The sequence below is a fragment of the Phocoena sinus genome, chromosome 14 (genome assembly GCF_008692025.1).
Source record: "Phocoena sinus isolate mPhoSin1 chromosome 14, mPhoSin1.pri, whole genome shotgun sequence".
NCBI classification, from domain to species: Eukaryota; Metazoa; Chordata; class Mammalia; order Artiodactyla; family Phocoenidae; genus Phocoena; species Phocoena sinus.
Genome location: NC_045776.1, coordinates 20,319,479 through 20,329,171, shown reverse-complemented (window position 1 = coordinate 20,329,171; position 9,693 = coordinate 20,319,479). Strand labels below are relative to the sequence as shown.

General features: G+C 38.9%; 1 pseudogene; it reads left to right on the top strand.

Annotated features, from left to right (window-relative positions):
- Positions 1 to 3,904: 3,904 nt before the first annotated feature.
- On the top strand, positions 3,905 to 4,392 carry LOC116764977 (annotated as a pseudogene).
- The last annotated feature ends 5,301 nt before the right edge of the window (positions 4,393 to 9,693 follow it).

The following is a 9,693-nucleotide window of genomic DNA, read 5'->3' as shown; positions in this document are numbered from 1 at the left end:
AGCCTTCCTCAGATGAAACACTATCTTTGAGGGTGACACACTCTGAGCTTGTGGGCGATGATTGGTAGCACAGCACAGATGGACAGGAAATTGTGTGCCTTCCACAGCACGCTGCTCATATATTTCACTACAGAATGTAAAGCACAGAGGTATGTTTGGGGCAAGGAAATTTGGGTCTCTTAGAAATCCAAAACCCTTCTAGCCCCTCGAGGTATGATAGTTCACTGATAAATCTCCACCTTCCAGCTTTCTTGCTCCAATAAGAAACATGAGGGAGCACCTTGTTTTATGGTCCTCAACTCGTAACAAATTTGAAATCTACCAAAGAGAAATCTCCCCCACTACTATTTTTCCCCTCTCAAGCAGAAGAAAACTCTCCAAAAGCGGTCTGGAGATAATTCCACTTGTTAGAAATAGCTGCATAGGATGTTCTTGACATTTCCATAAGTCTGTATCCAGCAGGACGACTTTCTTTAACACAAACCAGCCTGTGGAGGAGATCCCTGTGCTGTCGAAGCAGTTGGTGCTAAATACAGGCAACTGGTTACAGTAGTTACTTGCTTCCCTATCAAAAGCAGCCTGGGGCATGCGAACAGCCTATTTTTCTTTCAAATTCTCTTTCTTGAATAGGTTTTCATGCACGTACTTCTTGTAACATCCTAGCTTGCCTAAAGTTATGCATAATTGCCTACCTGTGTATGTATGTGTAAGCATTTTGTATTTTAACCTAAAAGACAAATGACATTCCTTCTTTTTTTTTATCTTTTGGAAACCAACCACCCTGGGCCTTTATTGCTAGTGCTGGCCGGAAGGGAGGTTAGACAGAGGGTTGGAGTAAGCGTACATTTTTTTTCACTTTTTACAAATTGTGGTAAAATGCACATAATATAAAATTTCCATTTTATATAATATAACTATTATTTATATATAATATATAAATATATAATATTTATACGTAATATAAAATAACCATTTTTAAGTGTAAAGCTCAGTGGTATTAAATACATTCACGTTATTGTGCAACTATCACCACCATCCACCCCCCCCAACTCTTCTCATCTTGTGGAACTTAATGTATGCTGAAGTTTGGACAAAGTGTCACTTAGCATGTTCACTGAGACAGTGGATAACTTCTACTATAGCCATACATCTATATCTATAGCTATATCCATAGATATAAGCAAGAGTATTAAGAAAATACTCTTGCCAACAAGGAGATATATATCTCCATATTTATGAATATTAAGAAGATACTCTTACCAACATGTTGTCAAAACCATTACTCAAGGATGAAATGAAATGTGGAAATACCAATTCAAATTAATTTAATATAGTGTTCTCTTTTTTTCATGCTCAACTCAGATTTCTAACCCACCTGGTTTAAAGTTACAATTAAAATATGATACCCAATGTTTTGGCTTCAGAGGACCCTCAATAAGTGAATTTATATTTCATTCATTACAGCAGCACCTTATCCATTTGGAAAATAGGGTCACAGACACATGAGAGATTTCTTTTTTTTTTTTTTTTTGCATTACGCGGGCCTCTCACTGTTGTGGCCTCTCCCGTTGCAGAGCACAGGCTCCGGACGCGCAGGCTCAGCAGCCATGGCTCACGGGCCCAGCCGCTCCGCGGCATGTGGGATCCTCCCGGACCGGGGCACGAACCCGTGTTCCCTGCATTGGCAGGCTGACTCTCAACCACTGCGCCACCAGGGAAGCCCGAGATGTATTTCTTGAAACTACAAATAACACTGCCTGTGCAGTTGAGAACCTTTGTGATTCAGCACAATTTTAGCTCTGGAAAATATGCCCATTGGAATTCTGAGGCAGGAAAGTCTCAACAGAGGAGACAGTAACATAGAGTAGGCATCACAGTATTTGGATGGAAAGAGAAAAGGGAATTCATTGCAGGAGGTGAGGGGAGAGCTGAGTCTGACTGATCTAGGGTAAGAGTTGCTTACAACAAAATTCAACTGACAACTGCAACTCCTACAACTGATGAAGCACTCAGGAGTCATTGAAATAGGACTGTCCCAAGAGCTAAGAGGCTCTAGTCACTTCTCATTGTCATCATTGTCATTAAATATCAAGTGGCCATGCCTACCCCCAGGGCCTTTCCTTCACTATTAAATGAGTAGATCAAATTGAAGAAAATATAAAATTTAACTTGGCAAATCACAATATTCCTCTGAACTGCATCAAGAGATAAGACTATTTTTCATCAGAGCAGACTCTCTTTGAACATAGCCCTGAGTGAAAAAATGAGTAGTATCCACAGCTAACATCATATTCAATGGTGAAAGACTGAAAGCTGTTCCTCTAAGATCAGGAACAAGACAGGGATGCCATGCCTGCTTTTGCCATTTCTATACAACACAGTATTAGAAGTCTTAGCCAGAATAAGTAGGCAAGAAAAAGAAACAAAGGACATCCAAATCGGAAAGAAAGATGTAAAATGTCTCTAGTTGCAACATGATCTTATATGTAGAAAGCCCTATGACTGCATTAAAAAACTGTTAGAAATAAACAAATTCTGCAATTGCAGCGTACAAAATCAAACTGTAAAAATCAGTTACATTTACATACACTAAAAATAAACAATCTGAAAAGGAAAACATTTTTTAATTCCATTTATAGCATTTAAAAAATAAAACACTTGGGAAAAAAACTTAACCAAGGAGGTGAAAGACTTATACACTGAAAACTTCCAAACACTGCTGAGGGAGGGTGGGAGGGAGACACAAGAGGGAGGAGATAGGGGGATATATGTATATGTATAGCTGATTCACTTTGTTATAAAGCAGAAACTAACACACCATTGTAAAGCAATAATACTCCAATAAAGATGTTAAAAACAAACAAACAAAAAAACACTGCTAAAAGAAATTGAAGAAGACACAAATAATTGGAAAGACATCCTGTGCTCATAGATTGGAAGATTTTTTTTTTTTTTTTGCGGCACATGGGCTTCTCACTGTTGTGGCCTCTCCCGTTGTGGAGCACAGGCTCTGGACGCACAGGCTCAGCGGCCATGACTCACGGGTCCAGCCGCTCTGCGGCATGTGGGATCTTCCCGAACTGGGGCATGAACCTGCGTCCCCTCCATCGGCAAGTGGACTCTCAACCACTGCGCCACCAGGGAAGCCCTGGAAGATTTAATATTATTAAGGTGTCAATACAAACCAGAATGATCTACAGATTTAATGCAAATTTTTAGAATGGAAAAATCCATTCTAAAATTAATATGGAATTTCAAAGGACCCCAAATAGCCAAAACAATCTTTAAAAAGAAGAATGAAGTTAATGATGCGCACTTTCTGATTTCAAAACTTGTTACAAAGCTACGGTAGTCAAAACAGTGTGTTACTGCCATGAAAACAGATATACAGACCAGTGGAATTGAATGGAGAGGCCAGAAATAAATGTTTGAGTATATGGTAAACTTATTTTTGACAAGGATGCCAAAACCATTCAATGGGAAAAGGACAGTCTCTTCAACAAATGGTGCTAGGAAAACTGGATAGACATATGCAAAAGAATAAAGTTAAAGACTTACCTTACATCATATGAAAAATTAATTCAAAATGGCTCAAAGACCTAAACTGAAGACTTCAACAATAAAACTCTTAAAAGAAAACATAGTGGAAAAACTTCATTACAATGAATTCGGCAATGATTTCTTGGATATGACACCAAAAGCATAGGCAACAAAAGTAAAAATAGCTAAACTGAACTACATCACAATTAAAAACTTCCATGTGAAGGACACAAGCAACAGAGTGAAAAGGCAACCTATAGAATGGGAAAAAATATTTGTAATCATTTGTATGATGGGGGGTTAATAACCCAAATACAGAGAGAACTTTTAAAACTCAACAACAAAAAACAACCCAATTTAAAAAATGGACAAAAGGGCTACTGGGACTGCTGCCACATCTCTAGTAATCCCTGAGAAGTTCCAGCACATTTTGCAAGTACTCAACAACAATATTGATGAGCAGCATAAAATTGCTTTAGCCATTACAGCAATTAAGGGTGTGGGGCAAAATTTGCTCATGTGATGTTGAGGAAACCAGACATCGACCTCACCAAGAGGGCAGGAGAGCTCACTGAGGAGGAGGGAGAATGTGTGATCACCACTATGCAGAATCCACACCAGTACATGATCCCAGACTGGTTCTTCAACAGACAGAAGGATGTGATGGATGGAAAACACAGCCAAGTCTTGGCCAATGGTCTGGACAACAAACTTCATGAAAACCTGGAGCAAATGAAGAAGATTGGGGCCCACAGAGGGCTGTGCCACTTCCGGGGACTTTGTGTCCGAGGCCAACACACCAAGACCACAGGCCACCATGGTTGCACCATGCATGTGTCCAAGAAGAAATAAATTTGTGGGCACTTTCTGTTAATAAACAGTTTATATAATTTTTTTCAAATGGACAAAGAACTTGAAAAGACATGTCTCCAAAGAAAATAAACCAATGGCCAATAAGCATATAGAATTATGCTCGACATCACTAATCATAGGGAAATGCAAATCAAAATCACAAAGAGAGGGGACTTCCCTGGTGGTGCAGTGGTTAAGAATCCGCCTTTCAATGCAGGGGACCCGGGTTTGAACCCTGGTCCGGTTAGATCCCACATGCTGAAGAGCAACTAAGCCCCTGCACCACAACTACTGAGCCTGTGCTCTAGAGCCCGCAAGCCACAACTACTGAAGCCCACGCACCTAGAGTCCGTGCTCCACAACAAAGAGAAGCCATCACAATGAGAAGCCTGTGCACCGCAACTACAGAAAAGCCCGCGCACAGCAGCTAAGACCCAATGCAACCAAAAAAAATTAATTAATTAATTACTTCTTTTTTGAAAACCACGAGATATCACTTCATACCCATTAGGATGGTTACTATTTTAAAAGAAAAAAAAAGAAACAAAATAACCAGTGTTGGCAAGGACGTGGAGAAACTGGAACCTTTATGCACTGTTGGTGAGAATGTAAAATGGTATAGCTACTATGGAAAACAATATAGCAATGTCTCAAAAACATTAAACAGAGAATCGTGATCCAGCAATTCCACTCCTGGATTTACATCCAAAAGAATAGAAAGCAGGGTCCCAAAGAGATATTTGTATACTCATGTTCAGAGCAGTATTATTATAGGCAAGAGGTAGAAGCAACCCACATGTCTATCAATGGATTAAAGGCTAAACGAATGTGGTATATACATACAGTGGAATATTATTCAGCCTTAAAAAGGAAAAAAAATCTGACACATGTTACAACATGGATGAACTTTGAGGACATTTTGCTAAGTGAGATAAATCAGTCACAAAAGACAAATACCATATGATTCCACGTATGTGAGGTATCTAGATTAGTCAAATTTATAGAAACAATGTACAATGGTTGTTGCCAGAAAATAGGGGGAGGAGAAAATGAGGAGTTACTGTTCAATGGATATAGAATTTCAGGTTTGCAAGATGAAAAAATTCTGGAGATTGTTTGTACAACAATGTGAATTTACTTAATACTACTGAACTGTATGCTTAATACGGTTAAGATGGTACATTTTCTGTTATGTGCATCTAACCACAATTAACTTAAAAAATTTAATTTAAACAAATGCATGGTAGCAGAGGTGCAGAGCCTAGCCCAAGGGCTTTTTTGTGCCACATTGATTCTCAATTCCTTCAAACAATTGCCTAACTCCTTGTTTGCTCCAGGAGAACATATCGGATGAATCTCAGCCTACAATAATGTTTCCCATTTCAGTATTGTATATGGGACCTAAGAATTCTGAATAATGTCCATCCCAAATCCAATGCTTTATTGGAGTTTTTCCATTTCATCTTCAGATACTTTCATGCCCTAAGATCACTTCTGCACCAATCTATAAAACCATGAGATTCCAAGGAGACAAGATTAAGGAAGAAGTTTTTACTAAGCTCACCAAAAAGTTAAAAAACAATAACAAAACACTTGTCATTAAGACATTCCAGTTAAATGAGAACCATGTGGCAATTCTTCAACTATTAACAAGACTTCAACTTCCCAACATTCTATTTTTCAAGCATACCTCGAGCCCCATAATCTCTATGAAACTACCTATTTCCTTCCTCCCTACAAAACCATATTGCTATTTCTAATGCTGGTATTGTAAGCCCTGCAATATTGTATTTTCTCTTTGGTTACAAACCTTGCCTTCAAAATCACAGTGTCTTCACCACACCCACAAGCATTTCATGAGTGTCTAACATACAGATACTGCTTGATTTATGAAGTCAGTGCCTTGATTTATCTAACATACAGATACTGCTTGATTTATGAAGTCAGTGCCTAGCCAGTTTTCCCTCACCCGTTTGCCATGAGAACTATTTCAACTCTCTCAGATCCCTCTTCAAATTTCACTTGCTTAATGAAGCCACTCCAAGAAGGCAGTGAACTGGACATCGGGGACATAACCATGAAAACTGAAAGAAACTGTCAACCATGTCACTTTAGTATAAATTACTTCTCCTCCACCGAGTACTTTTTACCCTTGCAATTTCTCAGTCTTACCTTGACTGTCAGCTCACAAAGCTCAAATTATGTCTCTATATGCTTTTCTTCATCCGGAGCTGGATAATTGATATAAGTTATCATCCATTTACTTGTACTCACTGTAAAGATCTCCCTATACTCCTGCTTCTCTGGACACCTTGTGCTTGTACGTTCAATATCATCCGAAAATACTGGATATGGGCAATGTGAGGAATAGGGGAGGAGGGAATCGATGGGAGTTTTAGTTTTCTCAACTCTGTAACGATGGGCAATTATTGATTTTAGTTCTCAACTTCTTCATTTATTTAAAATAATAATAACAAAGAGATCTTTAAGTTTGCTGCTACATTTCTTAGAGTACATTCAAGCTGCCATTAAAGGGAGCCAAAAATACACTGATTTAAGTAAGGTAAAAAATGTGTATCTCCCTTACAGTCCAGAGGTAGCCAGCCCAAGGCTAAAGGGATGGTTCTGCCATCCTCAACAGATGACTGGAACCTGAATCTAAAGCGTCTTCTCAAGCTGCCACCATTAGGTCTGTATCCCAGCCAGATGAATGAAGGAAAGGTCAAAGGCAGGGCACACCCATTCCCCTTATGACTGTGATCTGGAAGTAACTCTTTGCCTCACATTGCATTAGCCAGAGCTTGATCACATGGCCATGAAAATAAAGATGGGAAATGTAGTCTCTACTGGGGTGCCCAGCAGAAGTTCAGATGCTCTTTCATTAGTTTAGTACACCATATAATTTTTAGAATGTTAACTCTGAAGGGTCTGAGATTTTATGCCATTTGCAAGATAATAAGTTTCCCTGGCACAGTCTCATGGATATTGGCAAAAGACATGGGACTCCTGGGTCAGGAACAATGGTTTATGACTCATGGTACTGCAAGTAGCATGAGCATCACCATATCTGCATCAGTTTACCTTGCCCTCCCAGGTCCCACAGGGGCAATGTGATGGGCTTGGATGGGTGCATGCACACATAGTTGGTCACATTACAGGAGAAGAATTTTGAATTTAGTGAATCTTTTATAGTGGCAGTAACGTGATTGCCTTTTGTGCTGGAGAGAGTCATTCTCTATCTTCCAAGGCTGTTCCATAAACATCTTTATATATATAGTCCAGGTAACAATGAGTTATTACCCGACTCATAGGACGTACAGAAATGAAACAGACCCATGGAGAGTTCTCTCCCGATATAGGACACTATTAAGAAAGACACAGGACGCTATCACTATTTATGCTGGGGCAACAGCATGAACTGGGACTTCTCCAGGAAAACCAGACAGTATGTTCATCTTAACATTAGTGGATCCCTAGCAGTCTCTGCCACATATTCTAATTCTATAGTATCTGCCATCTGAAGGAATAACATGAAGGTCACCAGTTCTTTACGGACCAAAATGTATGTAAAGATAACAGTGCCCAAGGTAAACATTTTCAATTACCACAACTGGCTCCTTAAATCTAATACTTCTAATGTTAGGATCTTAAATGTACTTCACGTGATGTGAATGTTGAGTCATTTAAGGTAAGGACTCTAGACTAGGACACCAGGCACCTGAGATCTAGGGTCAGATTTTCTATTAGTTTGATTCCTGATTTTGGAAATGTCACAACAGATTTTAACCTTAATTTACTTATTCTGTATAATGAGTTGTTAATGCCTTTTACGTCTGTCTCAAGTTTCACTTGAACTCAGCCACTACCATGGTCTAGTAACTTGAGATGAAGGTCATATATAGATCAGAGGGTAGCCTTCTGGCTAAAGTGTCGGTAGTTCCACTAATGCTCAGAGCGCTCCTTGCCTCTTTTAGAAGATACTTCTTGTGTGGGCCACCCAAAACAATAAATTTCTTTCTCTTAAACCTGTTAAGTTTTGGTCCAACGTTTTAATAAATTCAATAGGAGCTAAGTGATTTCATTATACCCTGTTTCAGTTAGGTTTACCTGGATCACAGCTTTTATCTCACGCACCAATTTCAGTGGCTATTCTGGAAAACTGTAGAGGAAGTTTCTGAGGCTGCCTCCATATGGGCACAGGAGGAGAAATTGATGGCACTAGTGCCAATTATCTCCATCATTGATCTGAATTCTCCCTCCTTATTTGTTACTATTTGTTCCATTCCTTTTCATCTACCTGCTTCAAAAGACAATTAAAGAGTGCAAATCTCTTTAATCACTTCCTCAATAAAGACCTAAGAAACACTTTACTTACTGTATTATCTCCTTTTTACCCATGATCTGCAGTTAGTTCCACTAATTCTTTGGTGCCTTCTCAAGCCTTTCATGTTTTAATTACTTTTCAGTATTGGTTCTGAACTCATTTCAAAATGCTTTATAAACTTTGGCAGTGGAGATGGGGTGGGGAGGTGTCTGCCTACACGCCTAAATTTCTGGTCTACAACTTTGCAGTATCTCCATCCACCTCTTTTCATTTTCAAAAACCACTTTTTTCTTGCAATTGTCTTTTTTTTTTTTTTTTTTTTTTGCAAATGAGTCCTATAGGATTTCAGTTCAAACACTTGTCTAGGTCTATGTTTCCAATTGTGGTATTTTTAAACACAGACTCCAGGCTTCCTGTGGGTTTTTTTTCTGTTTGTTTTAAATTGTCTTTTCAACATCTTCCTAATTAATGTCCTTATTTTAGAACAATTTCCATTTTATAATTCTTCATTTCATTTTCTTCATTTTTATTCAAAGTCATAACTGCATATGATTTATGAAACAAAAAGAACAGAAAACCAACAATTCTTATTTCCATGCCTCCCCACCCACAGAGTCCTAATCCCCAGAGGCAAACACTTTTAACTGCTTCCTTTTCATTTTTCTGGGGCACACCTTCAAACACTTAATTAGCACATTTACACCATGATTTCTTGGCTACTGGCCTCCTGCTACAGTAGATGAGGATTTTGCTCACTTACATCATTCCCCACCTCCCCAAATCTTTCTCTGTATATAGTTTTATCACCATAGTTTCTCCTCTCAAGACATCTGCAGTAACAACAAAATTAGTTAAAACACTATTTCTTGGCCCATAAATTATACACAATACATCTCGGCTCCCTACTTTATAAGATGACCGGACACAAAAACTCTCACCCTTGTCTCCTCCTCTCTTCCCTTCCTCCATCTCTCATC